The following is a 24,549-nucleotide window of genomic DNA, read 5'->3' on the forward strand; positions in this document are numbered from 1 at the left end:
GTCAAGGCTGGAGAAAAAGGTAGCACATAGGAGTGGGGATAAGGACCGGTTCAAAGAGGCCCAGTACATGTTTAGCAGGCAGTGAAGGAGGCTAAACAACGCTAATCTGAGAAACTCCAACACCAATTCTCAGATGGTTATGCGTCCTCTGCCTGGGAAGGCCTCAGACAGATTACAGACTACAAACCGAGATTCCCCCAGGCCACTGACTCATGCCTAGCCAACAACCTCACGCCTAGCCAATAACCTGAACGAGTTCTACTGCAGGTTTGAAAAACAATTCCCAAGTCCCCCCACCTCCCACACTCAACAGCTGCATCAACCCACCCCCCAGCAGGGGCCCGGACCTCTCGACAGCTGCCCCCCCTCCCCAGCCACAGTAACACAGCCTCTCACCATCCTAGGGAAGGACGTGAACCGCCTGTGCAGGTGGATCGCAGGCTTTGGCCGCGATTAGGTCCATGGCTACGTTTTTGAACTGGGAAAACGATCCACGATTACACGCGAAATTGCAAACGCATATCACACTACCATTAAAGAGCATATCAAACAGGTGATTTACGAGTTTACGAACCACCATCTCATCTACTTCGTGTTGCTGCATTTTTTGTTTTATTCTTTCATGTATTTTAGCACAATCAACTTTACCAAGAAGACAAAATTAAGTCCATCCATTCACCCAACTTCATCAGCGAGCGCAGCTAGATAGATAAGGCCTGCCTTACTTGGTTCATCACATCATCGTGCTCCCATCTTCCTGTCCTTTCAAGTTCCTCTTTTAATTTTTTTCTAATCAATGACTCACACACAAACAAACCAATCCCTAGGCTATTGTTCAATGATTACAGATTAGGATTGCTGACATAAGACCACTCAATAGTCTACCTCTTGTCATATTATGGGAGCTAGGCCTATAACATGAGGGAATGGATGAAGGACATAAAATACATTGAATATAAAGGCTATTATTGGAACATTTGGACTGAATTAGATTATTGAATAGAGAATATTATTATAGTATATAATTTCAAAAAGAAAAGGGCAGGAGTGCTCGGAAGTTCAGACAAGTGTGATGAAGGAGCTATTTGGTCGGAAACACAAGCTGGGGAACCTACTGTACGGCATATCTCAATAAAGGCTTTTTAACTTTTTGCCAGTTACTTTTTTTTTGAAGAGAAAATATTATTATTATTTGAAGTGTCTACTTTTGTTTGGGTTATGATTTGAAATGTCTACTTTTTTGGGGGAACCGGCAGGCTAAACATTGCATACAGTTTAAAGGAGTAGTAAAGGGAAAATGCCTAGGTGAGCTTCTTGTCTTTGAAATCGAGAGTTTAACATGTTTTTGAATGATTTTTCAAGATGCCCATCCACATCCATTGTATGACCAAAACGGTGATAGAGCAATTATCAACTTTCTCGAAAATGCTAGCTTTGTCAACGTTTTGATCTGAACCATTGTATATGATCATAAGTAACCTTAAAACAGGGCTAAACATGCATTTTCCCTTTACTACTCATTTAAGTTATATCATCCGTTTGCTGTTTTTTGCATGACTCCTGTTATTCTTATTTCCAAATCTGAGATAAGCTACTTTATTCTTATTTCCAAATCTGAGATAAGCTACTATATAACTCAAAATTGGAAATCACCTGTTTGATTGGTTTAATGTGACGTGAACACAGCGTTACAGTGTAGCCCTATTCCTATCGTTTTTACACAAGCCTCTGGATCTGCCTTTTACACTAGAACGCAGCTCCGGATTTGGACCTCCAAAACGTAGCTCCGGCCGTATCAATCTGCCTCAGGGTTCGCGCTTTGTTTTGGCCATGGTAGTGTAATTGCTAGGTGCAAACGTAGATCTTTTTCAGGAAAAACGCCGAAAAACGTAGTAGTGTAATCGGGGTCTTCATGTCTGACAGGAAGCAGCGCGTGAAACTGGGCAAGCATGTCTCTGACTGCAGGACCATCAGCACAGGCTCCCCCCAAGGCTGTGTGCGTTCCCCTCTACTCTTCTCCCTGTACACGAACAGCTGCACCTGCAGCCACCAGTCAGTCAAGCTCCTGAAGTTAGCAGACGACACCACCCTCATCGGTCTCATATCCAAGGGCGACGAGTCTGCCTACAGGTGGGAGATTGACCCGCTGCTGTCCTGGTGTGGCCAAAACAATCTGGGGCTCAACGCTCTCAAAACAGTAGAGATTATTGTACTGTAGACTTTAGAAAGAATCCAGCCCCCTCCCCTCCATCACACTGAATGACACATGATATATCAGCTCCCTCACCAAAAAAAACACAGCAGAGGATGTACTTTCTGAGGCAGCTGAAGAAGTTCAACATGCCAAAGGCAATGATGGTACTCTTCTACACCTCTATCATTGAGTTCATCCTCTCCTCCTCCATCACCATCTGGTTCTCAACCGCAACAGACAAAGACAAGGGTAGACAGCAGAACTCTGCTTCGCTGAGAGTGTGATTGGCTGTAGCCTGCCATCCCTACAGGACCTGCACGCCTGCAGGACCCTAAAACGGCCAATAAGATCGTGGCCGACCCCTCCAATCCTGGACACGGTCTCTTTGACCCCCTCCCCTCCGCAAGAGACTTCAGGCAATCGGGACTGTGTCCTCACACCACAAAAAAAAGCTTCTTTCCCACGGCCATCAGACTCATTAACAAGGCTTGTGTTATGGTTCGGGCCAGGTCCGCCCCGGTTCGCTCCCTGCTCCCAGTCTGGACCCTCGCCCCTGCCCCAGACCTCTGGTTCGCCCTGCTCACCCCCTGTTCCCAGCCTGGATTCCTGACCCTGAGCTCCTGTGCCCCCTGGACCCTGAGCACCTCCCCTCCCAGTGACTGCCCCTGCACTACCCCCAGAGACTTTTGTACACGATTACATTGTCACTAGGTTTTGTTCTGCCTCCTTGTGTGTATGGTCTCGTGTTCGTTGTCTTGTCTTCTATGTTGGTTTGTGTCCTTCCTGCCCCAGCTCTAGACACCTGTCCCTCACTAGACACCTGTCCCTCATAGTGCTGGGTATCAATTCGAATTTCAAGAATCGATTCGATTCCGATTCACAAGGTTCAGAATAGATTATCACGATTCAATTCGATTCGATTCAATATTGATTTGGTTAGTGTTACTCAAATCTGTTTTGTTTTTTTGGGCTGTAACCTTAATTACATGACTGCCAAGTTATGCAACACATCAATACTAGGGCTGGGTATCTATACTGATTTCCAAAAATGAATGAATGAATGAATCATTGAATGAATTGATGAACTATTCATTCCTTAATTTATTCATTAAATAAAAGATCGATTTTGGGATTCATGAATCGATTCTGTATCATCTTTTTTTTTATTTTATCCCAGCCCTAGTCCCTCACAAGTCACACATCACTCCAGTCCCTTTCCACTCCTGGCCCTCTAGCTTCCCCCTCTAGTTTCCCCTAGTTTTCCGCCCAGTCCCAACCTCGTTCCCTGTTCCCTTGTGTCCTAGTTCCTGTCCTTGTGTTGGTGTCTTGTTGGAATCCCTCCATGTCCTTGTCTGGGTGATTGTCTGCACCTGTCTCGTTATGTCTTGTTGAACACCTGTACGTTGTTCCTTGATTGTTCTCCCAGAGTATATATGCCCTCTTGTTTCCTTTGTTCTCTGTCGGTTCATTGTCTATGTTAAGCTGAATCCCAATCTGAGTGCGCAAACCACCCTTGCAGCCCCCACGCCTTTGCGGCCTGAGCACTTAATTGACGTCAGCTGGAAGGGCCAGAGGGTGCAGGGCTGTGAATTAAATGGGACAGCACTTCCAGCGGCGTGCCAACGATTCCCAAGCCAGTTTAGCTCAATGCCCCTCCCACTTCGTTTTCATTGGCTCCTGCGTCCCTCCGACGCAGAGGCTGCTCTGACGCCCTCCTCAGCTCGGCTCTGCAAATTGACCAACTGACATCTGTTTTGATTTTATAATAATTCAAAAATGATGTTGGGTGTGATATGTTTGCAGCATGTGGATTTCAAGATAAATGTTGTGTTATTGGCAAATGTCATAATTTATGTGCGATGCACTCGGATCATGACTTGGATGCACTCAAGCACTGTGTCACATGAGACGTGGTGGACTGTGGGTATTTTCTGCTCGTAAGTCCGTGAAATTGTGGACTTTCGGTAAGTGCGGTTAAAGTGCGCATAATTGCGGCAGTGGCGCACTTGTGGACCTAGCAATTCCGTTTTGGGACCACCCTGAGCCCTTGTGGACTTAGCGGGAACGCGCATGTAAGGCCACAAGGCCGCGAGTGCTCTGCACTTTCGCCTAAGTGCGCGATTTGGGATTCAGCTATAGTGTGTTTTGCTCCCGGTGTTCCTTGGTTTTCTTTTTGAGTTTTGAATTTAAAACTTTATTTTTTGAATCTGCGCTGCCTGCTGTCTGCTTTTGGGTCCCACCTCCACCAGCCTCAAACCCTAACAGCTTGTGTCCCCTCACGATGCCCCCACACACACTGGCCCTCATTTATCAAACTGGCGCACATTCTATATCGCACATTCCATCGCACAAATGATGGTACGACTACGTCCACGTGTGATCTATCAAACAATCGTATGCCACCAATCCATCGTACGAATGATCAGGCGTTGATAAATGTGGCAGCTGGAATCTATCGTAATAAGAATATCACGCCCCTATATATTCTGGGTTCAGAGGCCTCGCCCCTAGAGTTCACGACATGGACAAGCGGAATACTACCAAAGAGATAAACTTCTCTGAGGCTGAAATAGAGGTTTTAACCTCTCAAATGCAGTCTAACCAACTGGTGCTATTTGGTAGCCCCAAAAGTGGCATCAAAGGAAGCAGGAAAATGCGGTATGGAGAGAAATCACTACTGCGTGCGGTGAACAGCGTTTCTGTGGCCAATCGAACTCCAACAGAGGTGTGAATTTTTAATTTATCCTACATCTTTACATGACAGTAGGCCTGTATAATATAGTATCATGATTGCTGGTGAAGAAAAAATGGTCCGATTTGAAACTCGTCACCAAAAAGAGTGTTACAGCGCTCATAAATATAACCCTGAGAGAGCTTGGACGAGATTAACGAAACCCTGAAATCTCAGAAATAAAATGGGCTATTTGAATGTTGTGCATTGTCTTACGTTCTTGAATGGAATAGCTTGCAGCCAAACATGAGTAATAGCTTACATTTAGCCCACAAAGCGACTGATGAGGTCCTGTCTCCTTCGGATAACCCCCAGCTGGGGCTGCGCTGGGCACGGCTCTCTGGGCATGGGCTCGTCTGGCTGCACGGGGCCGTGAAGAGGAACTATAATATTGTGCAGAAGCGCCCAGGCCAGAGAATGATGCTGCAGAGAGTGCAGACCGTCACCAGTAGCCTAGCCTAACAAGTATGCTAGGCTATCTCAAAATGTAAGTGAACTTGATTTTAGGCCCACAGCTACAAAAGGCTTTGATGGCAAACACTTTGGAAATACCTATTAATGTAACGATATATGCCATATTGTCGAGGGCTTTAGAATATGTAGGCTAATATTTTGCCGTAGTCTGCATTTTTGGACTGCTGACTACGCAGAGTGTTATGTCAGATTAGAATTTCAGTATTCCCCGAATTGCGTGATCGAGTCCGGTCAATGAGGTTTAGAGGCTAGCTCCTCTCTCCTCAGACAGTTGTAGGCTATAGTCTAAGAAGTAGGCCTATAGGCCTACTGCTATCTCAAAATGAAAGCGAAATTATTATTTGACTAAAAACCTGGTTACCCCATCAATTGATAACAAATGGAAAATACCCATTTATTTTAGGGATGTGTGACGAGGCCTTACAAAATATCATAACTTGCCATAGGCAGACCTGCAAACTCTGGAGTAGTGAAAAAGGTGACAACATACAAAATTTAAACCCTCTAGATTCACTGAAACTACCATGGTTAACATAAAAAAGGTGACTGTAGCCAAAAGGTGACAAGTTTGCAGGTCTGCATAGGGTAGGCTACTTATTTTAAAGTGATGAACAGGCCTATGTGGCTGTGCTTAGAAGCCAGCCAGGATCAGTCTGAAACTTGCGTACACGGTCTGAGACTTGACGTGAGATTTGATCGCAGTGTCCGCTCACGTCCAAATTGATAAATGCTGAACTTGCCGTGGAAATGATTGTGCGCCCAGTTTTCTGTCGTACGATCGCTTGGTAAATGAGGGCCACTGAATCTATACCCTCTGCATCACTTGCACACAACCTCTGATTGTTCCACATACCTCAACACACACAAACACACTGTACATATCACTGTTCATCCACCACTACAATATACACTCTGCACGCTCACTGTACATACACTCACCAATCTCCATTCTGTATTTAGTATGTATATTGCATTTGTGCCTCCCCCTTTTTTTGGACATCGTAATTTGCACATTACACTGTATTTTGTTTGCACTGTTTTTTGTACTGTTTTGCACTGTCATGTCTTTGCACTGTCCTGCACCCTGTCCTATGTCGTCTGCAACAGCGTATGCCTTAACTCTAGTCAAATTCCTAGTATGTATGAACCATTCATGGTTAATGAGCAGATCTTGAATCTTGAATCTGCACATGGACATGTATACAGACTCTGAGGTTAGGACCAACAAGGCCTTTTGAGTTCACATAAAAACATTAAGGTCCATATTTACAGTCCTTACATTGGACAACTGAACAACTGCCAGTAAGGGAAAATGGAGTGTGAAATGGGTCCAGAAAAAACCTGAGCCATGAATTTAAAACCATGAGACCAAAATAGAAAATGCTCATGTAAAGTAATATGCTCTAGCATGTTATTAGACTTTCATCTCTGCCAATGTCTGCCCATGTGACTTAAAGAGAAAGACAGCTTGCTCCACTTTTCACCCTCGCCTGCCAAGACCTACATGGCCTACCTGGCATTGCAAGAATGTCTGGAGTGTGACCCAGAAACCCCTGGGATCTGAGCGTTCAGTAAAGCACTTTAACAAAAACGCTTGTCTATCTCCCTCATTCACACCCTACTTCTTCCTTCATCTCCATCCCCTCCCTCCCTCCTCCCAGCACTCGCTCTCCCTCCTACCCTATCACTCTTTCTCCACTGTGCCTGAAGGCAATCCAACTTGCAAGCAGGACACATTTTTGGGTGACGCCAAGAGATTTTTTTCCATGTACTGTATCCACATTCTACTCTTTTTTTCCACAGCTTTTGTTTTTGAGACAACCCTTGGCATTAGCCAGCGCGAAAAAAGAAGAGAGGGTTTTGTGAGCGAGCTTTAGTCTAGATCTGTGAGTGCTTTCGAAAACTGTTTAACAGCAGCAAAGCAATGGCAAATGGTGCAAAGCTGGCCTACCTTGGAGGGTGGATATCTAACAAACAATACCTCATGTTTGAAAGGACCAGGCCAGAGAACAGAGAAATGCAGGTTTATAGTTTCTCCACCCCCAAACACCACATCTTAATACCCACAGAAGATATGAAACAGCTGGGATTTCAAAAGGTTGGAGGAATGCAGCTGATTAGCAGCATAAGTGTTGATTCTTTTCAATCTTATCTAAAGTATGTTTGACCAACAATACACCCTGGGATAGGCCCCAATACACATCTGGGATAGGCCTAATAAAGGTTATATCCTGGAAATGTTTGGAAATCTCACCTAGGCCAGTATACTGAACCCTAAATTAATTTAACTTTACTTTCAATCATAGGACTTGACCATCATTTTTTATTTATTTAACCATTGTTTTACCAGGTTTGTCCCATTGAGATCAAAGATCTCTTTTGCAAGGGAGACATGGCCAAGAGAGGCAGCACATACAGTTTCACAGACACAAATACATAACATACAGATTAAAAACAGTAGAATTGACAATCAAGTAAATCAGTTAAACATTTACACTCATAAAGCCTGGATACAATAGGATTAATCATGGATTTGAATATGTTCAAAGACACCAACCAGGCTTTGAAGTTTGAGCTCCAACTGCAGTTTAAACCATGAAGTTGGAGCAGAGAACCTAAAAGCTTTCCTTCCCAACTCCTTTCTGACATTGGGAACAGCAAAGTGAAGAAAGTCCTGAGAACAGAGGTTGTAGGCTCCATTCTTCAGGACAAAAAGCGATGACAAATAAGACGGAGTTAATCTAAGAATAGCCTTGTAAATTAAGACATACCAGTGGCCGAGCCGGCAAGCGTATAAGGATGGCCAATTTACTTTAGAATATAAGGCACAATGGTGAGTAAGTGCTCCACTGTTTGTTATGAATCTCAGAGTGCCACGATAAACACTATCGAGCATGTGGAGGCAGTGATCATCCTCATCATCATCATCATCACTACTCCTCTGAATATTCAAGGTGCAGTACTGTTTTTGTTTTTCTCATTACTGTTATTGTTCTATTTGCTTTATTTAATGTTCAGACAGTCAGTATTACAATGAAAGAAAAGTACCAGCTTATCCCCATGATAAGCTCTCAGTGGCCTACCTTAAATTCACATCTCTGACATACTCAAGGTCCCAGAGGGTCACAGTTATTGTTTTTTCCATGCCTGGCAAGTCAGACAACATTAGTGGCTCCACAATGTGCCATAATTCATCTCTAATGTATCCATGCTGAGTTTATGAATGTTTCCTGAGTCACACAGACCCAAAAGCAATAACGACGAAAGTCCTGCAATAATCACATGTACAGTAAAATGACAAGCACTGTTGACATTCCACTCACAGATCATTACAGATGACCTAAACCTTCCTATAACCAGCAGGTATAATCATACTACAACAGGAACATTCCTGCAACCTCAGGGCAATGTTCCCCCATCAGCTGGGAATTTTGTGGTACCTCTAGTGCCAATTCCACAGCTGCTTCCATCGTTTATTTAACTGAGTGGATGAAGTTTCAGCTCATGGATATTGCCCATTACACACATCTCAGATCTAAGCCCATGTTCAAACCACACACCAATAACACCTAAATCAAACACTACTTTGCACTTGTTGACCATGTGTGCAGGGAACTATTTTACTCCCAGCAAACTGTCTGGAAATATAAACAAGTATCAATAAAGAATAATATAAACAAGGTATGGCCTCAGGTGACACACTGGGCATCTGCCACTATGGCACCAAGTTGTGTTGTTTTTGGAGAACTCAGTGTTGTTGGCATATGGTTTACATGGATTTCCTCAGGGCAAGTTTGGGGCAAGTTTAACCACAGCCAAATAACCAGACTTAGATTACATGAGGATAATAGAGGTCTGCCATTTCCCCCTGTATTGATGATGAGCCAAACTCAATTTTTGAAAGCGGTACAAACCCAGAGACCAATTAAATGCATGAGTGATTGTGAGGCTACCTGAAAACTACCGTGCAGTTAGTTTTAGTGGCTGCATCCAATTTGGGGGGAATCTAGGCCCCGCCACACAAGAGAAGAGCATAGGGTGCATCCAACAGGATTGAGCAGACTGGGCTCTCCTTCATCTGGCCCGGTTGGTACTTTCAGCCCGGCCAGGACACACTGTGCTGTAATGCCTCCTATTGTTTGGTCCCAATGAGGTCCCAGCTACCCTGCACTCTTGCCTCTTTCACCCTCTCTGTCTGTGAGTGAGCAGCCTGTGCTGGGTGTGTTCACGTGGCTGCGCTCTGGCGGCACAAAGCCAAACCAGGGTACCCACGCCAGCCGGAGCCACATGAACAGCTGGAAAACTAGAAAGGGAGGTATTTTTGTCTACAGTATCTGTGCAGGACTGCTTTTAAAAAACGAAAATACAGTCGTCCAAAACTAGGACTAGTGTACTGTAATGTACCTGTTGATACTGCAGTTGAATGCAAGGATGTGGATTTGGGAGGAGACTTGGTGAGCTTGGTTAATAATGTAAATATCAAATGCTAATAACTCCTGGCCTTTACATTACATTTACATATCCTGGCCTCTGGCTGTTTATCCTCACAAGCTCCCGACCACTCCAGAGATGGCCAACAAATGCTGTTCCCACAACTAGGGTCATGCATTGTACAGAACACACACAGCTATTGCGAAGTTTCCATGGCAAATTTCTTGGTAGGCTATAGGTCAGGCAGTCAAAACAGGCAAATTCAAGGAGAGAACATAAAGCTGAGCATATCATCCCCAAGTGTCAAGGCCAGTCCAAAAGTATGATGTGGTTTCAAACAAGAGCTTGAAACCACCAAGTGAAAACAATATTAATCAACCTGAATGTGTTTGTTTCCTAACTGCCATTGAAAGAGCAGAAGTGTTGAAACATTAGAATCGGCTTTGGGTTACTCAATAGCAGAGGGCTTTAATATTAGACATTCAAGTCCTCATGTGCAGTTCTCCTGCCAATTACTATGTGGTGACGATTTAAAAATGTTTGTTCAAAATAATTCTCTCATCACATCATCTCTCATCACATGTGACACGATCAACCTGGGGTGTGTTCAAATTCAGCGAACATAGCGAACGTTTGCGAACGTTAGCCAACTATTTTCTGTTAGCTTTGTGTTCGCCGCAAACATTTGCTAACAGTCTGGAGAGGATACCTGAACGATAACAGTCTGATAACGGAACGAGGATCACAATGGACCCAGGCTTGTAGCCTAAAGGTATTTTGGAACATTGTTGCGTTTATGCGAACTATTTGGAACGTTCATTAAAAGCCGTTCAAATGTGACCGTTTGGAGAAAACATGTTTGCGACGAACGTTCGCCGCTGTTAGCTGAATTTGAACGCAGCCCAGGTCTCACTCGGCAGTCATTTCTAGACGGCATCATACAACTCCAAACGTAATTTCTAGACAGCATCATAAAAATGATGAAAATAACGTATATGCGTGGAGGCGCTCGGGCAGCGAGCATTGAGCCATTCCCCTGTGCGCCCGCACGCCTCCAGGCATGTGTGCCCGCGCAGGGGTATTGCGATATGCGGAGCACGCCCACTAAGTGCCGTCCGAGTAGCTCCACTCCTGGGTCGTTTCATAAATTAGCCTGATCCCTGTGTCCACGTTAGAATATGAGCTAGCTAACGCTAGCTAATAATAATGACAGTAAGAATGTGAGCTAGTTGGCTAGCTAGTAGTGTTGTTTGCTAGTTGCTTGTAAAACGTTGTTGTTGTTTGCTAGTTTCGCCAGCTAGTTTTGCACTCCATGTTGTCTCACCAAAGTTTTTTGACCCACCCCAGCCAACCTCAAAAGCACGCGGAAATGTATACCCCTCTTCTATCACGTGGTCCAATGTGAACAACTAACCACAAAAACTCTGAGAACAACCAATCAAAAACTAAGGCCTATCCCACGTCGTCTGCCGACGTTTCTAACTGAATGATGCCGTCTAGAAATGACGTTTGGAGGCGATGGACAAACGTCTAATTCTGAAGTCTGCCAAGTGAGACCAGGCTGGACACGATATACCACGGCAAAGCCTCTTTACAGTTCTATTTGAAATATTACTGCGCCTATCATTACACTAGCCTACATACTCGCGTCATGAACCATCAAGCTTTGAGCCATCTTGTTTCACTGTTTCAACATTCCAATGTAACAGCTTTATAATGTTAATTTGCAGTTCATCATGAGGCTGGCAATAATAAACAGTTTGTTTCCAATTAGTTTTGACAACTTGGCAATTGATATGTTGCACAGTAAATATGCATGGATCTAGCCCTTTTCAGTCCTGTTGGGCATGAGCGAGCATGCGACAACAGGACTGAAAAGGGCTAGCATGGATCACACTTAGATCATGGCAAGCTATCAAGATCAGGGATGCCTTACAGTACTGTAGCTACGTCATTAGTCTAGGTTGTCAAGCTAGGTGTTTGGTTGCTAGGTCATATCCAGAACTCAGACACATTGCTGAAAGGAAGGGTAATGGATATTTTCCATTTCAGTTACACTTCCAAACCCATGTTAACTATTGGATGTCATCACTGTTCCTCCAGGAATGTTGATCCTCATTTGAAACTCCATAGCAACGTGAGCAACGTGAACTATTTTTCTGGTCGCAGTTCACTAAAATTGGTATTAAGACACTGAAATACTGGGTTTTGATTCTATAAATATTTCCCAACGGTGTAACCCGTTATATAAAAGCAATAACTCACTACGGTGTAACCCGTTATATAAAAGCAATAACTCACTCGAGGGTTGTGGTATATGGCCTATATACCACGGCTTGTGCTGGTCGACATGACCAGCACAAGCCGTGGTATATAGGCCATATACCACACCCTCGAGTGAGTTATTGCTTCAATGGAACAGGGCACTGTATGTGAGAGAAAAGTTCTCCAAGGGTACAATGATGTGGCAAAAGGGCAGCTGAAGGTTGCTATCAAAACAAGATCAACATCCATCTAGACCGGAGCAGCAGTTCATATGCTAGATAACTGAAGTTACCAACTTTTCAAATCAAAATATCCAAAAGAGTTACATAATGACAAGAAATTAATTCCACCAACAGTTTCTCAAACAAAAAATAAACCTATAACATGCACTGTGAGCAGACTAACAGAACCACTAATAATTTCCACTGGCCTTGTCCAAGAAGCCAGTCTATCAGAGAGCAAATCCCCAGAGGACCAGGCTTCAGTGGGGGACACTCTCTGAACAGGAGGGGGGGTTCAAGCCCAAGAAGAGGTGCAAATACATTTATGGGAATGAGCAACTATTTCAGAACATTAAACTTGTTCTAGCACTACTAGTGTAACTACTAGTGTCATTTGTTCTTATAGAAGGCTTTTCTGACGATGACTGGAATGTAGTCGGTTCACTTACTCTTGTTCCAGCACTATGACTACTGATGTCATTTGTTCTGATGGAAGGCTTTACTGGTGATGATTGGGATGTAAATTCAGTTCACATACTCTTGATAATCTAGTTATTGTAAAAGTCGCTGTGCATAAAAGTGTCTGCTAAATTACTAAAAATTTAAATGTGTCAAATGTAAACTACTAGAGGGAGGGATGAGTGGACAGAAAGAGAAATGCCCTACTTCTCATCTTTGGCAGCAAAAAACACTATGTGGCAACCGGCCATAACCTTAGGGACAGCAAGTGGAATAGCAGTGCCAACAGTGGAGTGTAATTCTATGATTGTTCGGTAATGCTTTAAATATTTCCTTTTGCCAAGCATTGGAATTGAGAGACAGAGAGAGTGAGGCAGATGAGTGAAATGGTGGCGGCGGGTTAGGAATATTACAGAGAGCACAGATGGTCAGTGTACGGGACAGAGAGAGAGAAAGAGAGTAAGAGAGAGAGAGAAAGAGGGGGTAGATGTGGGGAGTGTGTGTATGTGTATGTGTGTGAAAGAGAGATAAACAGACAGAGTTGCAGCATTGGCAAACACAGCCAAGTCCAGAGGGCCCTGTGAAATAGGGGGTGATGAAATCTCCTGTACGTGTTGGCAGCGGGATCGGGCAGGGAGCCATGCCCCCCCAGAGGAACAGCCCGGCCCTTACAGCCCAGAGGGTGGGTTCATGCCAGCCTTCCTTAAAGGTGAAGGCACACTGCCCACCATTGGAACTATGGTATACCCCCCTAAGCAAGATTGAAAATATCCCAAAAGCATAAGCGCCAGACAAGCTCTTCCTGATGCCTAAACTGATCTTCATGGCCACCATACACAGGAGAAGTGTGAATGCATCGAAACTTACTTCAGGAAGGGACTTTAGATCAACCCCTGTACATTAGTGCATGCGTGCATTTGTGCATCCACCATGCTTGGTGTCTCAGTAAAAGTGTAGTCTGTTCTACTCTAAATCCACAGAGTTCAGAGCTTGAGGTGTTCAGTAGCTCTTTCGGAGCTTGTTCTAAATGTTAGGATTCTCACAGGTTAGTATCGGGATTAGTAGGGCTGTACCTGACTCTGAATGTTGTGAGTCAAATCAGATTCGCCTTTTCAAACCAGATTCGACGATTCATTCCTTTTTTCGTTTTTTTTACTCATATGCCTAGGCAGAGGGGAAACCTCGGAAGTCAGGACAGCTGTCAAACCTTAAACTCAAACTCACAGGCAGCACAATAAAAGACGGCAATCTTGCTAAACATGCATCGTCTAGCCCACGTTGTCCATCTACTTCGGATTGGATGCCCCCTTATTTTAGGATAGCGTTTGTCTGGTTATCACTCCCTCCCTCCGTTGAATGTTGACCTGCATTTCTCTGTTGGCACCACAAGAGGCAGCAGTCCCAGCACACCAAAATAAAGGACACCAAAATCAACCCGCAGATCTCCACTGCACAGGTAGAGTAGCGGTGAAAGCATAGGACTCCCACCCGGGAGAACGGTGTTCGAGGCCCCGGTGGGGATGACTTTATGGGACTATACCCCAAACCTCCACATATTCATCCTTTCACTCCAACCTTTACCCCTTGCCTTATAGGTCAGATCCTGTCCCAACCCCAACCCTTATTCTAACCCCAACTCACACTAGAGACTGGAAGAAGGACACTAAAACCAACCCACCAATCTGCACAAGTAGAGTAGTGGTGAGAGCATAGGACTCCCACCCGGGAGACCGGGGTTCAAGGCCCCGGTGGGGATGACTTTATGGGACTATACCCCAAACCTTCACATGTTCATCCTTTCACTCCAATCTTTTTATCCCTTACCTTTGTCTAGATTAAGCTAGCTATTGGCAGTTTTGTGTCTATGTGTGGTATTTATTCAGTTTCGGTAATTTATGACCGAGCTAGGTAACTAGCATTAGCTCAAGTTTGTCAAGTTGCTGGTTAATGGTGACAGACAGAATCGCAGCCTAGCTGATAAACCCTCCGTCACAGGGTGGGGAGGGTGCATCAGTTAGCTGGGATCCTGCCTCTCATAGCTAATCAGCAGCTGGCACATAGTAGGCTATGCTATATGCATAGCGGAAGGGAGAGGGGTTCACTGCTTTCTCACCCTCCCTGAGCTACCTACAGTACCACGTCTAAGAACAATCTACAGACAGATGTGTGAGTGAAGAGACAGATTTTGGATAAAGAAAGATCTCAAGATTACCATCTTGAGGGTAAGTGGGTCTAGCATGGTGTCGCCAGCCTGATCTTGCAAGCTCACATTCGATTTCTCTCCGCAGATCAGCCTGGATATCCAGCTGTTTTAACAGAATCCGCTTGAACGGAAATTTGTTCATGCCAATCACAACTATTTATCTAATATGGGGCGGGTTTAATAAGATGATGGAACACAGGAACACCGTAGATCATTTTCGCTGATTGGTTGTAGGTCTATCTAATTGCGTCCAGAGGCATTTTGATCTATGCCCATTGGTAACGCCCCTTGGGAATTGGAAAGCAACTGAGTTTCCAGACCCTTCGCATTTTTGCGAATTGGGTCTGGCGAAGCCAAGCTAAAGTGGGTCTACAACCTGACCCTGAACACAAGCAAGAGATCATTCAGCAGGGAGTAACCAAAATGCATCCCATGGAGCCAATCAGCAGACAGCAATCTTGTCAAGCGTTGAAATCTCATGAGAATAAGTCCACATAGCAAATATCAGCAATCGCAATAATTATAACATATAACTTTGTAAAAGCTAGAATAATATTGTAATTATCCACAAATCGTATGCTTCGCAATCTTTTGTGTGTGTGTGTGTAGGGGGGTGGTATTTGCCGAGAAAAATATTTACCCTACACAGGTCACCATAGAGAATGAATGGGGAAATTTAATTCTCTCTGTACCAACTGAAAGGCAGTCAATGGGCGGCTATTCTCCATGCATATAACAGCACTAATCGACTCCAAACTGCTCCAAACAAGGCTAGCTAGAATCCAAAGATGTCCACCTCTTGACATTCGATTTTACTGATCACTAGATCAAGGAGAAGTCGACCAATTTCCAACAACTGTACATGATGACAACATGCATCATGGGTGGGGGATGACAGGTTTACTGTGCACTAGTTATGTCACCAGGATTGCCATAATAAATTGTCTTCACACTGGCCATCAGAACTCTTTTTACCCGGGCTGACCTCCCTCTGAGAGTGCACCATAGAAATGCCGGGGCAAAAAAGCAAAGATGCTTTTAAAGGTTTCCTTCTCTCTCTCCATGAATTATTCACCCCCTGATGCGCATCAAACACAGCCCAGCAGCAAACCTACTGCACTGCCTTCCTGTCTGCTCCGAAGCCCCTTACAGGTAGCATGATGAGGCAACAAAGGATAGGCGGGCACACTGTGCTAGGAGTCTAGGGCTGGCACAGCCACGACCACCGCCTCTGATCTCTCTGCTATCAGTGATAATGAGAGACAACTTACCTGTTGAGAGTACAGTAGGTGGTGGGAGAACTGGAGAGGTCCGTTCACATGAGAGGGAAAGAGAGAAAGACACACCAGTCACAAGAAGGGCCTACGTCAGCTGCACTTGTTGGCTACCATGTTGTCTCTGGTAATGTAATACTACAGTGCTTACTCAAGATAGACAGGCAGATAGCTCTGTCATAACGCAGAGCTTTAATTATTTATTTCGGAGGACTTTGAACTTTGATAAAATAGCTTTGTACAGAGAGTTACTGATCCTGTTGAAGTGGTAGAGGCTAGATTTGAGTGAAGACCAGTTCCACAGGAGTGATTGAATGTTCAATCCTCTATGAACTAGGGTTGCAAATTGTAGGCACGTGCCTGAATCGATCATTGGTAATGTTAACGATCAATCATTAATTGTAATTAAAATACCCAAATTTCCAAACAATACCAAAAGCGTTTTTTTACTTAAAACTTTATTACGGACGGACTGGGTTTTTTCAGAGCTCCTCCTCACTGACCCGATAGTGGGTTTGCTGCAGGTGAGACGAGGAGGAGAGCCAACTTATCCGAGTGAACGTTCTTCAAGTGATTGCTGTTGTCGTAGTGTTGTAGGTGTACACGGTATCATAATATTTGCAAGTGGCATCTTGTCCTTTCTTTTCGAAGTGGTCCCACACAATGCTTTACTTGGCCCACTTCATTTTTCAAAATATGCTGCTGTTGATTTCTCTGCATTTCTCAGGAGATGGCTGCTTCACTACTTGATCTACTATCTGTTTGATAGTAGATCAAGTATCATAGTAGATAGTAGTAGTAGAGTAAATTTCACGTGCTTGAACAAATCCTTGACGATCAATTAATCTATTTTCGATTAATTGTTTGCATCCCTAGATTGAACACGTCTGTACCTGGCAATCTAGACTTGGTAGCCCAATAGTGAGTGGCTGATATACTGAGCTCAGTTGTGTTTGAGGTTTTTGGATTACCTTCGCAAGTTGAATAGGGGAGATATGAGGAATTGCTTTTCATAGCTGGCAAAGAGAGGGTAGTCAGTATAATTAGAGAGCAGCTATCAACTACTCACACCTTTAATAGATTACTTTGATAATCTCGAACAGATGAAATGGAAGGTTGTGGGTGGAAGGGGTGTCTGATTAAAAATTGACAAAGAAAATGTCTAAACAAAAGCGTTTTTAGCTGCTTCTTAAAAATAATCCACACAGACTGCACCTCTTGAGTCCTGGAGAAGAGCATTCCACAATCTATGTGCCACAGACTCAAAGGCTCTGTCACCTCTGGCCTTAAGCCTGGTTTGAGGGACAACCTACAGAGCTTGGTCTGCAGACCTCAGTGACCTGCTGGGAGCATGTGCATGGAGCAGGTCAGATGGAACTGGATCCTAAAATGAACTGGGAGCCAGTGCAAGGAGGCCAGGACAGGAGTAATATGAGAAGTTCTGCTGGATCTAGGCAACAGCCTGGAGGCAGCATTCTAGACCAGCTGAAGGCAGTCCAAGGATGCTTTGCTGAGGCCAGTAAAAAGAGAATTGCAATAATCCAGGTGTGATGAGACAAAGGCATGGATAATCATTTCTAACTCAGAGGAGATACAATAGGTCTGAGCTTTGCAATGTTTCTTAGGTGGAAAAAACATGTACAGGTTGGTGCTGTGCTTGTCAAGGTGCATAGCCTGATCGAAGATTACAGAGATTTCTCAGGTTCGAGCAGACATTACAGTTGAGGGACCTAATACATCTGGCTACCTTAGGAGCAATGCTGTCAGCAACAACAATGAGAACTTCAGTTTTGCCTGGGGAAATGTGCCAGTGGAAGCTGAAATGACTGCAGTTGCTCAAAAGAGCCAGCTGACCATCATCTAATAGAGATCCCTCGGAGATGGCAATCATGCAGTCTGAACTAGGCTTCTTCTCTGACACTAACAGCTGCCACACACCAGGGCAGAGGGCCTGGACATCTCACTGGTCTAATATATCCCCCACCCTCTGTGCACAGCGCAAAACGGCGTTCGAGTTTTATTTTTAATGAGAAGTCAAAACTTTTGATAACCAGTGGCATCTGATGGGTCCTAGAACCAGGTAAGCCAGGACCAATGAAACGTGCACAGCGTGCACAATTTTTTGGGGGGTGCGCTTTTTTGGGGGGCCGCCATGGATGAATTCACGTATGGGAAACACTGAACAGTGAGCTGGTTAGCAACAACTTTTTCTAAAATATTTGAAATAAAGGGCAGCTTAGAAATAGGCCGATAGTTGCTAGGTAGAGCGGGGTCCAGGTTAGGCTTTTTAAGGAGAGGCTGAACAACAGCCTGTTTGAAATGGGAGGGAACACAGCCAGAAACCAATGAGCTATTAATGATAGAGAGCATATAGGGGCTGATGGAGCTGATTACATCTTTCAGCAGAGGTGTTGTTAAAATGTCTATAGGGCTGGAAGAGGTTTTCATGCTGCACTTCTTTCAAACCTCTGCTGAACCACTGCTTTTCTCACTGACATTAAATCTAAGCACAATATTACAGGAGATGTGCGAGTCAGGTATGTTAGAGGACAAAGAACAAACTCCTTCAAACAAAGTAAGCCTTTGTGGTGGACAAAGTACAATCCATCACACAACAGTAGGATAAATTACCTCTGACAAGTATGCAAAGCAGGATCCATTAATCATGCAAAGTGACAGTCCTGCTTGTCCATTTTTTTCTAAACTGAACAGATCTGATCACCTCCTACACAGCATCACAACTGTCTGTAGGCTAACTGCCGTGTGTTTTGTGCAGAAGGAGGGATTCTGGCATCGCATTTGAATGAGAACTTCAGAGATAGCTAAAAATGCAGATGTTTCAATGACTGTTTTGCACTTGTCTGAGATGCAAGCTGAAACCGGCCAACCGCAGATGAGTTGACAAAAATGTGAAAATGTTCAACCTGAGCTGAGAACAGTTAAGTTGATCACAAATGGTCAACCGAGAACTCCTTTGACTGAGCTAATGGCGTTCCACTGACTTTGGCTACCACCTGCTTTTCTGAGAAAATAGCCCCACTGCAGTTGGCACTCTTCAGGGAACTTTCAATTTTAACCTACCACTGTGTTTCTTTGAACAACAACGGGGGTTCTATTTCTAAGGTAATGCAACAGGTCACTCCAAAACCTTTCAAAAGAATAATAAGCATGTGCTTCTCTACTAGAAATGACAGCACTAGTAGTCTACTATTAAACAGCCACAAGGATGCATTAACAGAGATACAATAACCACTGCAAAATACATTTAATAAGTGCAGCCTACTTTTTGCATTGCCAGACTAGTGGCAAAGAGTGGTTTGGACTAGTCAGCATAGTACTTCCATAGTACTTGTATTATTCCTAGCATTGTTACCAGGCAACCTCAAAGCTTCTTTGCCGGTTAAATCTGTATCACTGTGCAACAAACTGGATTTCTAACAAAGCAGACTTTCATATCCACAATGGCTTCATTTCAACTATCATATCCATTTTAGATTCAGAATCTTTGGTTCATAAAGATTAGTTGTCGGTCAAAAGCATGTGGCAGGGCCTACAGACCCTCACCGAAGACAAAAACAAAGTACAAAGTGAGGCCCACAGACATCGCAGCTGACAAAGAGCTCCCAGACAAGCTCAACACCTATGCGAGGTTCCACATACTGAACACGAGCACACCAGCCAAGAACCTCAGGGAACCTAAAAACACAGTCCTACAACTATCTGAGGCTGAGGTGCTCAAATCCTTCAGGAAGGTGAATGCCCGTAAAGCAGCAGGTCCCGATGGCATACCACCCTGTGTCATCAAAATGTGTGCCACACAGCTGGCTCCTGTCTTCACAGACATCTTCAACGCATCACTGTCACAGCAAGTCGCCCCCACGGATAGGATAGTAAATTGACAGTTTGGGAACATTTCAATGTCTAGTTGAGTACATACAGTAGGACTGGAATGAAAAACTGATTAGCACTGATAAGATACTGTAAAGACAAGCAATTACAAAAATTCCAATGTACCTGTACCCGTTGGGGCTGGGTTTTAAAGATCGATTAATCGATTCTGAATCAAATGATTCAGAATCGATTCATGAATCCCAAAATTGATCTTTTATTTAATGAATGAATGAATAAATGAATAGTTCATTCATTCATTCAATGATTCATTCATTCATTCATTTTTGGAAATCAGTATCGATACCCAGCCCTAGTATTGATGTGTTGCATAACTTGGCGGTCATGTAATTAAGGTTACAGCAAAAAAAAAAAGGTTTTAGTAACACTAACCGAATCGATATTGAATCGAATCATGATAATCAATTCTGAACCTGAATCGATTCTTGAAATTCGAATCGATACCCAGCCCTAGTACCCGTACTTGTTGCACATGGCAAATAAACTTTATATTCTATTCTGAAAGGGGCTGTTTGGGTTACTTATATTGGAGGAGAGAGGCAGGGGAACCAACAACTGCCCTCGAACCCCTTGTGCTTTTAACAAAAACATGTTTTTATCTTGCCGTTTCCTTCAGATCTGGATGCATTATTTGATTGCTTGGATTCTCCTCAGATTTAATTAGCTTGATGTGGCCTAGCTTTCTGCCAGCAGATCCCATTCTAAGCGCACACAAATGAGGCTCTCTCTCTGAGGGAATGCAACAATCTGCAGGGTAAACACGACTTTGCCTCCTCTATCTCCTCAGCTCAGTCCTCACACTAGAACTCTGTCCTTTATACACTTTCACACTTTAGACATGGTGTGTCTGAACACCAACGTTAGTGAGTGAAGCAGTGTAATAGTGAATGTTGTGAATTAAGACAAAGTAACCACCTCTGTGTTAATCTTTGAGACTGTATTTCATGGAAAGCAGCATCCTGCTACAGTATGTTGCAAATGTCTCCGAAGCCTAGTCTATGTTAATGAGTCTGTTCCAAAACAAAGGAACTTTCATTGGTCATTTCTGAGGAATGTGAAACATGAAAATAAAGTCTAACAATCAATTCATCATCAGTTATACAGTACTAAGAGCAACGAGAGATGGGGTGTGAGAATATGTTACTGTGTGGACCACAGTGACTGTAGAAAATGGAATGTAAAATTGTCCTACTACGCATGATACTGTAGGTAAGTCCACAGTATAACACACCGTACTGGTAGGTCAGCGCAAAAAGTAGCAGGCACCGTTTGCAAATCACGTTTCTGTTTTGCCTAATAGTTTTCCACTTCCTGAAATGGGAAAACAGAAGCTTTATTGACTGGCTTTGATTAGACATACAACTGAATGAATGTCTGTGTATATACAGTATGTGGTCAACATTGGGCTTAGCTCAAAAACTAATTTCCCAAGGACAATATGTTCTTACTAAGGCGATATGATACATGAATTGCATAATGTGTACAGACATGTTTGGCACAAACTCCCTCCAGTATAGACCACTGATGAAGCCAGAAGATACACTCGGTATGCTGTGTAAGCAAATATATCAGCAGTTGTTTCTGACATCTGGAAGTATACCCGGCCAGCCCAAAAAAGTGCCCCAGTGATGCATCGAGCCAAGATGATCAACAGTTCAGAGTCAGAGAACATTTTGTCCAAGCGGTTTAAACAACTCCATATAAATCGATGAACAGCAAAATCTTGACTAGGGGAAAGGGCAGCATAGAATGCAAGAATGCATAACGACACTAGAAAGAAAAACACAAGAAGTAGAACTGATGTAGTCAAATCTGTTATTTTCTCAGACCACACCATATACTCACACTCTGACAGCAGAGAAAAACTAAATGTAACAATCACCATTTTTCTTCAAACGTGTTGGCTCAAGCACCTTGGTTTGGAACACAGCCTGCCTCTCTCTCACATTTTTCAGTGATCTTTGGATAGGTTTTCAAACGATTAGGACCATGTTTCTGAGAACAGCGGTATTGGAGTTGTATACTCTAAGAGTTGGGTTAAAAGATATGTTTTTTCCACCTGTGAGGAAGAGGAAAGATATGACTCCTGCCAAGGTACCTTTTTCCTGCACTGACAAGAAACAGAGATTCAGTTCTGCCTAAACCGCAGAAGCATACATTTCTTATGGACTTACTGTCATCTCATGCATGTATGTAATGCATTGTGTTTTGTACAGTAAAACATGAATGTTGCACCATCTGTCTCTTCTGACAGCTTGGTCTGTGCAAAAACCAACGGCCATTTGCCAAGCCGTAGCTGGTTGTAAACCATTCAACTAAGGCCTGGATTACACTAAACCTACTGCGTTTTTCTGTGACCTACGTTTGTGCCTAGCAATTACACTGCGGCCAAAACGAAGCTCGAACCCGGAGGCGGATTGATACTGCCGGTGTTCTGAAAAATTGGCCTACCTCCTCAGGATGACCTACCACCCATTATCTGATATATATGTTTAATTCATGGGTAGCACATCCTGTCAGGTAGGCAGTCTATCAGAATGTCCTACGACCCATTTTATTGTGCTTAAAGGAGTAGTAAAGAGAAAATGCATGTTTAACCCTGTTTTAAGGTTACTTATGATCATATACAATGGTTCAGATCAAATCGTTGACAAAACTAGCACTTTTGAGAGAGTGATAATTGCTCTACCACCGTTTTGGTCATACAATGGATGTGGGTGGGCACCTTGAAAAATCATTCAAAAATGTTAATGTTAAACTCTCAATTTCAAAGACAAGAAAGTTAGTTGGCGTTCTGACATATAATTCGCCATAAAGTAAGATTCTAGTTCATTTGGAAAGGCTTTTTTAAATATTTAGCATAGAACTATTTAGTCGCAGCACATACGTGTGTAAACTTCCGCAAACTAGGTAGCCTAGCAACATAAACAATGGCTGTGTCCGAAATGCCTGCTACCTGCTACTTGCTATATAGCAGGTGAGAAGTAGCATGCTATATAGTACCTACTACTCCACAAAAACGATATAGCAGGCGAGAAAAATGTAGCATGCTACTTGAGTCAGGTGACGGGAATGCGTGGGTTACGTCGTTATGCTGAGGCGAAAAGGCGTTCAGTTACCCAGACCTCGAACCTGTGGTTAGTTTATATTCTGGTTATATTCTGTCAAATATATAGTTTCGAAAAATTATTTCTTTATCCAGGCATCTTAGTTGTAACAGTTTCATTATAGTGGAGCAGGTCATATTTGCTCGTATGTGGTATTTATTTTGTTCACAAGTTTGCGATAGTACAGCCAGGCTACAGAGCTCCAGAAACCGTAGCCGTAGCAGAGGACTCTGGGCTGGCCACAATGTGATGCAGCTCGGCTTGGCATAGGGGTTCCTGGAGCTCTGTAGCCTGACTGATCGCGAAGTTGTGAACAGAATAAATACAACATACGAGCAAATATAACCTGCTCCGCTATAATGAAACTGTTAAAACTAAGATGCCTGGATAAAGAAATAATTTTTCGAAACGATATATTTGACAGAATGGTGATTTGATGGCAGGTACTTAACAATGCTAATGCACTGCTTTCTGCCGTCGGCCATGACAGCTGTCCTGAAAATTTCGCTGAACAGTGACGTAACATCCAGAATAGCATGCTCTGGACTTTGCTACGTTTTTCGCCGTTTTTTCCGACAATATAGCAGGCGAGATAGCAGGCGAGAATAGCAGGCGAGAGGTAGCAGGCACATTTTTGAAGAAGCATGCTACTTCTAGCCTGCTATATAGCAAGTAGCAGGCATTTCGGACACGGCCAATAACAATAGCTACCATAAGTAGTTCCGCTTCCTGAATCCCCTCTGCGGATTGATCTACACATCTACAACGGTCGCTTCAATACAAGTCAGTGGATTTCATAAGATGATCAATAAAACCCTACAGGATTCATACTTTGCGGCGAATTTGATGTCAGAACACCAACGGACACCAATCACCCCCTCGGTGAGCTTCTTGTCTTGTCTGAAATCAAAGTTTAACATGTTTTTGAATGATTTTTCAAGGTGCCCATCCACATCCATTCTATGACCTAAACGGTGGTAGAGCAATTATCAGACTTTCTCAAAAGTGCTAGTTTTATCAACTTTTTGATCTGAATCATAAGTAACCTTAAAATAGGGCTAAACATGCATTTTCCCTTTACTACTCCTTTAATACTGTACATTGTGTGTAACGCTGTGTTCCCTTCACATTATAAAAATCAAACAGATGATTTACGAGTTTGAGCTAGCCTATACAGTATCTTATTGGATACTATAGTTAATATCAATTTGGAAATAAGAATAATGCCATAAACGTACAATAAGATGAACTTAAACTGTATTTAATGTTTACAGGTTCCCC

General features: G+C 43.4%; 1 protein-coding gene across 4 annotated transcripts in view; it reads right to left on the reverse strand.

Moving 5' to 3' along the window:
- The window catches only part of thrb (thyroid hormone receptor beta), a 78,733-nt gene that overhangs the window by 46,812 nt on the left and 7,372 nt on the right, over nt 1–24,549 (reverse strand). For 3 of the 4 annotated variants that reach the window (XM_084455257.1, XM_084455254.1, XM_084455255.1), the window contains exon 2: nt 16,250–16,279. The exons of the other annotated variant lie outside the window; for it this stretch is intronic. The gene's annotated coding sequence lies outside the window, so the exon portion shown is untranslated. The remainder of the gene's footprint in view (nt 1–16,249; nt 16,280–24,549) is intronic. 4 annotated transcript variants of the gene reach the window in all.

The sequence above is a fragment of the Borostomias antarcticus genome, assembly GCF_949987555.1.
Source record: "Borostomias antarcticus genome assembly, chromosome: 21".
NCBI classification, from domain to species: Eukaryota; Metazoa; Chordata; class Actinopteri; order Stomiiformes; family Stomiidae; genus Borostomias; species Borostomias antarcticus.